Source organism: Dipodomys ordii, unplaced genomic scaffold (assembly GCF_000151885.1).
Source record: "Dipodomys ordii isolate 6190 unplaced genomic scaffold, Dord_2.0 Scaffold73, whole genome shotgun sequence".
NCBI classification, from domain to species: Eukaryota; Metazoa; Chordata; class Mammalia; order Rodentia; family Heteromyidae; genus Dipodomys; species Dipodomys ordii.
This window is the reverse complement of record NW_012267289.1, coordinates 12,092,963-12,100,728: the sequence shown is the minus strand read 5'-3', so window position 1 is coordinate 12,100,728 and position 7,766 is coordinate 12,092,963.

Here is a 7,766-nt window from a genome sequence, read left to right as displayed (position 1 = left end):
AACAAAGAAGGGGGTAACAACGTTCCACAAGAAATATACTCATCACCTTACTCATGTAACTGTAACCCTTCTCTACAGCATCTATATAAGAAAATAAAATTTAAAAAAGAATGTTGGAAAGATGCACTGTATTTATAAGCTACTTCCATGAATGGCAAATCCTTTGTACAACTACTTAATGATAATAAAAATATTTTAAAAATAAAAAATTGTTCTATTTTAAAATTAGGCACTTGCTTCCAACTTGTTTTTACTAAAATTCCTGATGGGTGACATCACAACAATCAGCATGCAAACAGTAGATGTTAATCTCCATGTCTGTTTTAAAGAATATTCTCTGAGGAAGATGAAACTCCTCAAAGCACATCTGAACTAAAGATATCAACATTTTTCTTTCTTCTAGTCTCACTCCTTCTGGTCTAAGCTTCAGGCTATTGCATACATAATTCAGCTTAGTCTTCTTGATAAAATGAAAAAATAATATTGAGGCAGAGTAACATAGAACTAACACTTAGATATAATCAGAAAATCTGGTTGAGTGCTGAAACATTATCTACCTTTGTGACCTTGAGAAAAAAAACAAAAACGAAAAAATGAAGATTTTTTGTAAAATAAGAAAGTTCAGTTTAACAAGTTCTGAGCATTATCATTCCTATCATTTCAATAGTAATATTCTTCAGGGGGAAACTCCATCATCATGTTTCATCTTAATGTGATCAGTTTCTTTTTTTGCTTAACAGATATATACCAAGTGTACATATTGTACTGTCTTACATGTACCAACATATAAACACACATGCTTTTTTAGCCAAATGTTCTTCCTTAGCCATTATTCTTGTCTTTACTTAGCAAGAATTTATCTAAAAATATTTGTCACTGGATAAAGAGAATTCCATGGCGGATTTATTTCTCTAGAGAAATACATATGCCAGTAATAAAATTCCAGGTCTTTTTTATCCTCAGTGATAAAATATTATTTTTTCCTAGAAAAAGAAAAAGTCATTTATCTTTCAGCAGCATAAAAAGTACTCAGTAATGCCTCAGTAAAATCCCCCTCCCTATCTGAGATGTAGATCCTCTTAAACCTGCATCTACTTTTATTATTGATTTTTATATTCTTTGCCCTCAAGAAATAGTAAGAAACATGCTCCATGCTAGCCTGTGAAAAAATGAAAGAAGAAAATGTATTATCATCTACCTGCACTAGTCTAGAGAAAGATTGACTTGGATAACCTAATAGACCCTTCTGAACTAATTTGTCAGACTGAAAATTGAAACACTCTGTGCTGGATGAAAACAACGTTGGTACACACAGAGAAGCAATAAACAAGTTAGAAGGTAAATTACATGTAATTATCTGAATCTGAATATGTCAAGTTTCTTCATTTTCTTTTATTTAAAAAAATTATTGTAAAGGTGATGTGCAGAAGGTTTACAGTTACATAAGTCATGTATTAAGCATCATTTTAATTTATAGCAATAGGTATTTCCATCTAAAATAAGAAAAGAGTGGGTAAAACCATCAACAAATACCTTCTCACCTATCATCAGTAGAAGTGGATAATTGCATGGATCTACTTCTTAATGTCTAAACAATGAGGTGCCTATTATGTTAGTAGACCTCTTCCTGTGCCATGTTAGTGAAGAAATTTGTATGACTGTCTTAAGAAATCTATGTTAATGGCCAAGTTTTGATGATGGCAGTCATGTGCTTTTGAGTACTCAGGTTCTTTAGCTAGGGTGAAGAGTTGCTTGAGATGGCATCAATTATATTATAATATTGGTTCAAATACAAGCAGGAATTGATTTATACAAAGAATATTCATTATAAACTCAAGGAAATTTTACAGACTTCTTGATAGGGTTTTTTTAATTAAGTAGTTGACCAAGGACAAATATATGTAAATGATTGTTTTGCTAATTTCAGATTTCTCAGCACAGTAGTTCTCGGATGAGGGCTTAGAGTTGTCTTGGCCAGCTCACCTTATTTTTTTGATTATTTTCTACTTTTTTACTAAATTTATCAGGGAAATGAACTAAACCATGTCATATTCATTCAGTCAACCTTTTTTAAAGGATAGATATGAATAATAGTGTGTTTAAAATAACAAACCTGCAACCAAAAAAGTTACAGTAGTTGATGTAGTATTAGAATTTTAAATTTGATTTCCTCAATTTGCTTCATAACAACTTTCAGAAGAAGAGACTACTAAAATCCACATTTTACAAAGGAGGAGACAGAAGCAAAAATTTATTTGAGAATACTCATGACCAGGTTTTCCAGTTCAAGAATCTGTACCTTTAAAGTGTTTTGCCACATTGGCACACACACACACACACACACACACACACACACACACTCATACACATATATATCAGAGAGTATAGTCTGTATATAGGTTATGGATTAGAGTCTGTTATGGGATATATTACTCAATGAACTGCAATGTAAATTAGAGAAATCTTTAACATCTTAGTTGCAATGTCATTAATTAGAACTTTGTTTCTCCAGGGATAACAGAAGCCCACTCTTCCATGAGCCTCAGGTTTCTTTTTTATTGACAAGTATGAGACCTCTTCCATAAATCACTAGTAAGATTCTTCGGAGCTGGGAAATAGATTCTTCCTGTCCCCTGAAGATTTTGAGGAACAAAGTATTGTTCTCAGGGTACAGGTAAAGAGAGAAAATAGTGGAAGAGACACTTGAGATCCTCAGAAGGTGCCTCACTGGGAAAGGATTAGAATCACAGGACAAAGATACTCACAGTCTTGAGAAGCAGGAACTTATTGTCTACCTAAAAATAAATCAAAATCAGAACCATGATCTCCACATCCACTGCCATGTTATTAAGAATTGCATGGCAAATAATAGAAGTTGCTTGTGAAATAACTACTTTGTAGAAAAAATATATTCTTTGATGGCAAAAAGAAGAGCTACATCTGGAAATAGGGAAGATATTGATTTTAATCCCCTATCAAACTGGGCCCTCACAATAAACAAAAGTCATATCTAAAAAATTAAAATGAGTACATTTCCTATCATGTAACTGTAACCCCTCTGTATAGTATCTTTACAATAAAAAAGTTAAAAATTAAAAAACTTAAAATGAAGTAAGTAGTACAAAAAAACTATATTGCTAACAGACAGAGAAATACACAGAACTATTCCTATATGTGAATACATTTTTAGAACTATCAGGCAAAGAATTCAAACATTACATTGCTTCAATGTAGGCTATTATTCACATCTGCTGAGAGCAGAGTCAAGGATAACAAACCTAGACAGAAGGAGGTTCACAACACAAGGAGTAACTAAGAGCTAATATAATAGAAAACCTTGGAAATAGAAGATATTGACATCTTTGGTTGTGCTATGAACTGAATGTGGTCTCTGCCTCCAAAATTCCTATTCTGATTTCTAATAATCACAATTTTTGGTATTAAAAAGTATGTATTTGGGATATACATATGCCATGAAAGAGCAGCTTCATAAATAAGATCCATATGTGCACTCAAAAAGGCCTTAAAGAACTACCTCACTTAGCGACGCAAAACTTAGTATCTGCCTAGGAGAAAATGTTCTTTACGACATACAATGTATTGATCCTGGATTTAATATTCTCCAGATCTATGAGAAATAATCCTCTGTTATTTAGGTGTACCATTTCTAAGACATTTTATTGTAGTGCCCCAAGATAATTAAGAAAGGTGGGCTCATTAACCCAACATAATGAAACAAAATTACCAAACATGAAGATAGACCAACAGAAAGAATAGAAAAAAGCATGGGAGAAAAATACAAAATGAAAAGTAAAATAGAGTATTTTAAAACTGTAGGATAATTCCTAAAGTATTGAATAAAAATTATAGGACACAATGAGAAATATAATGAATCAAAAAATATTTGGATATCTAAGGCTTCAGACACTAAACCAATGCACCAGAAATTTAACAAATGTTAAGTAGATAAATTTAAAAGAAACATACACATACACACAAAGAAGTAATTTATTATTTCCACAGCTATGAAGCACAAAGCAAAAGAAAGGCTAGCTTACCAATTGCCAGAAAATGATAATGGGAATTATGACAAACTTCTTTTTAAAATTATATTTTATTATCCTTAAGTAGTTATTTAAAGTAATTACCATCAACAAATCAGCTTATAAAGACAGTACATCTTGATCAATGTTATCCTTTTCCATCATTGTCCCCTATCCCTACCAACCTAAACTCATCCCTCGTTTTCTTAATTTAGTAGAATATGCATTAAATACTATGTAGACTGCATTCTTCCTTCCTAACTTCATTCATCTATCCCCTTCCATTTGTTCTCCTCTCCACATAGCTTTCAAGTGTCAGTTCCCTGGTATTCATTTTGTTAGATAGTGCGTCCCCCCACCACCACCAAGGAATTACACCATTTGAATTCTCCCCTGCTAGTAAATTCATTTGTATGTACTTGCATACAATCCCAAATTTGTTAACTTGTAAATTTCTAAATTAGGTTTAGTTTCTACATATGAAAGCCAGAAAAAGCATTCATCCTTCCTGTCCCTGGGCCTGACTTCACTTAACATATTTTTTCAATGTCCATCATTTATTTGCAAATGATACAATGGTCTTCCTAATGGAAGAATAAAGTTCCATTGTGTATATAAACCACCTTATCTTGATCTATTCCTCCACTGAGGGACATTTAAATGGATTCTATACCTTGGCTCTAGTGAACAAGGCTGTGATTAACATGATTGTACAGGTGGTTTGACTGTATCCTGCTTTGTAATCTTTTGGATAATTACTCAAGAGTGGTGTTACTGGCTCCTATGTTTAGCTTTTTGGAAGAATCTCCAAACTGCCCACCAACTGAGTATTAGGGCCCCTTTTTCCCCCACTTCCACAACATTTAAAAAAAATTGTATCCTTGATGAAGGTCATTCTAATTGGAGGGAAATGGAATCTCGATGTTGTTTCAGTTGGTATTTCCTTTATGGCCAGAGATGTTGAGCACTGATTCGTATGTCTATTGGCCATGTTTCCTTCTTCTGAGAAGTCTTTATGGTATACAGCCAATTTTTGAATTAAAAAAATGAGATGGGGCTGGGAATGTGGCCTAGTGGTAGAGTGTTACCTAACATGCATGAAGCCCTGGGTTCCATTCCTCAGTACCACATACACAGAAAAAGCTGCAAGTGACTATGTAGCTCAAGTAGTAAGAGTGCTAGCCTTGAGCAAAAGAAGCTCAGGGACAGTGCCCAGGCCCTGAGTTCAAGACCTAGGACTGGCAAAAAAAAATAGATGACATTTTACAGTACTAAGAAGGAAGGAGTCTGTTCAGAATTTGCTGCAGCAAAAACAAGGATGTGGGCTGGGAAGGTGGCTCAGTGGTAGAGCGCTTGCCTTGCATGCATGAGGCCCTGGATTCAATTCCTCAGCACCACATAAGCAGAAAAAATAAAAAAGCCGGCAGTGGCACTGTGGCTCAAGTGGTAGAGTGCTAGCCTTGAACTGAAGAGCTGAGGGACAGCGCCCAGGCCCAGAGTTCAGGCCCCATGACCAGACCCCCCCAAAAAAAAACCAAAGATGTGTGTGTGTGTGTGTGTGTGTGTGTGTGTGTGTGTGTTTAGCTATGTTGGAGTTTAAACTCAGAACCTTGCAATTGACTGGTGCTCTGCAAAGTGAAATCCAGCTCATTTTTTATTTTAGTTGTTTTTCAAATAGGGTCTCAATTTTTGCCCATGCCATTCTGGACAGAGAACCTCCTATTTATGTCCCTAGTATAACTATCCAGCTTTATTGGCTGAGATGTTATCTTGCTGACTTTTTCACTGAATCAGTCTTAAACTATGATTCCGCTGATCATTGCCTCTCAGATAGCTTGTATCATAGTCATGAGGCCTCTGTACATCACCTCAAATGTAGTTTTTAAACCTGTAAGAGAGGATCCTCAGAGAGTTTTGAAATGTAAGGAGTATAAAAGGAGTTGGAAGCTCTCCTTAATAAAACAACCAAGGTGATTTATTTTTTTCAAAATCCAAGAATAAAAAACAAACTTCATATATATATAATATATTCATTATATTATAATGACATGTTGCATTTTTCTAAAATAGATATAACAAAGGAACATGAGCCTAATGGCCTGATGCAGTACATGTTTATGTCATAGTTCCATGGTTTGGGCATCCAATAGTAAGTACTGGTAAATGTGTATTCCTACTGAAGAGGATAGGAAGATTTTATTTCTTCACCTTCCTCAATTGGTAGAGATCATTCCTGATCCTTACTGCATAGCTTCCTTCCATCTTCAAAGCCACTAAAGGAGGTTCTGGCCCTTCTTGCTTTTAACCTCTCTGACTAACACTACTCCATTCCCATTACACTCGAAGGTCCTTTGAGATTGTTTGGCTCCAAGAAAATAATTGAGGATTATACCACACTCTAAATGTAAGTTTACTAGCATTTTAGATATATTTGTAAACTAAGTCTTCCTTTGTTCTGCTAAATAACATCTTCAAAGGCAAAAACAAACATACAAACAAACATGAAGATATATAGTAAGGATTATTCTTACCACAGATCCTACTGCATCAAAATATCCATATTCATGTAAATAAAGCCATCCTTTTACCAAGTCTCAATCCTTTAGAATCTCAAGAATCCCAATTTCATCACAATAGTTCTCAAATCTTGTTTAATTATGATTGTTGTGTCCTGGAGAAAGAGAAGAAAATATAGTATTCAGTTAAAAGAACAACTACAAAGGCTAACTCAGAATGCTCTAATATTGTCAACATGGTATATTAAACTTTTATAACTTTACTTTAATTATTGCAAAATCAAAACAAGTATGATTAAGAGTAACTATATTAATATGTCAAAAGAAAGACAATATAAAAATATACAATCAGACATCAAAACTTGAAAATGTGGGAAGTAATGACAAGAAATGAAAAATTAGTTTTACATTAATATTTTAATTTCATTTTGTTTTCCTTCTTATTATTAGAATGTTTAGGTATTATCAACCAAAATAATAATCAAGTAATAACAGCACATTAATAGGAAGTTGGCTTAACCATGAAAGAAAACTACAAAAGAATGAGAAAGGAAAGAACTATAAAACTAATATCAAAATGGCAGGGATAAGTCTCCCATCCATAATTTCCCTCAACATAGATTCATTAAATTATTAAATTTAAAAGAGTAATTTAATGAGTAAAAGGCAAGACCCATCTGTATGCTACATACAACAAACATAGTTCACCTCTAAGAATATATATAAATTGAAGCTTTGGAGAGGAAATAGGATAGTTCATGCAAATGGAATCTGAGGGGAAACAGGAGTACTCATGCAATAACAAATAAGTCTTTAAGCAAAAAGAGACAAGGACTGTCACTCTATTGTGAAAAATGACTCAATTCAACAAGAGGAAGTAATTCATTCTACATATATTAACTAGTATTAGGACATCCAATCATATGAAGTAAATATTAGTAAATGTAAATGGAGAGTGATTCTAACACAATAATAATAAATATCATCTTCTTTTGTTGTCAGCAACAGGCAGAAAGTTGACAAAGAAACACCAGGGTTAAATGGTATAATAGCTTACTCTTTCTAGTAGATTTTTGCAGAGCAGTCTGTCAAATATTGAAGAATACACATTTATCTCAATAGCATATAGAACATTTTACAGGAAAAAATCTATAGAGAATAATAAACAAATGAAAGTCAAGAAATTAGAACCCATGAGTAAAGGATT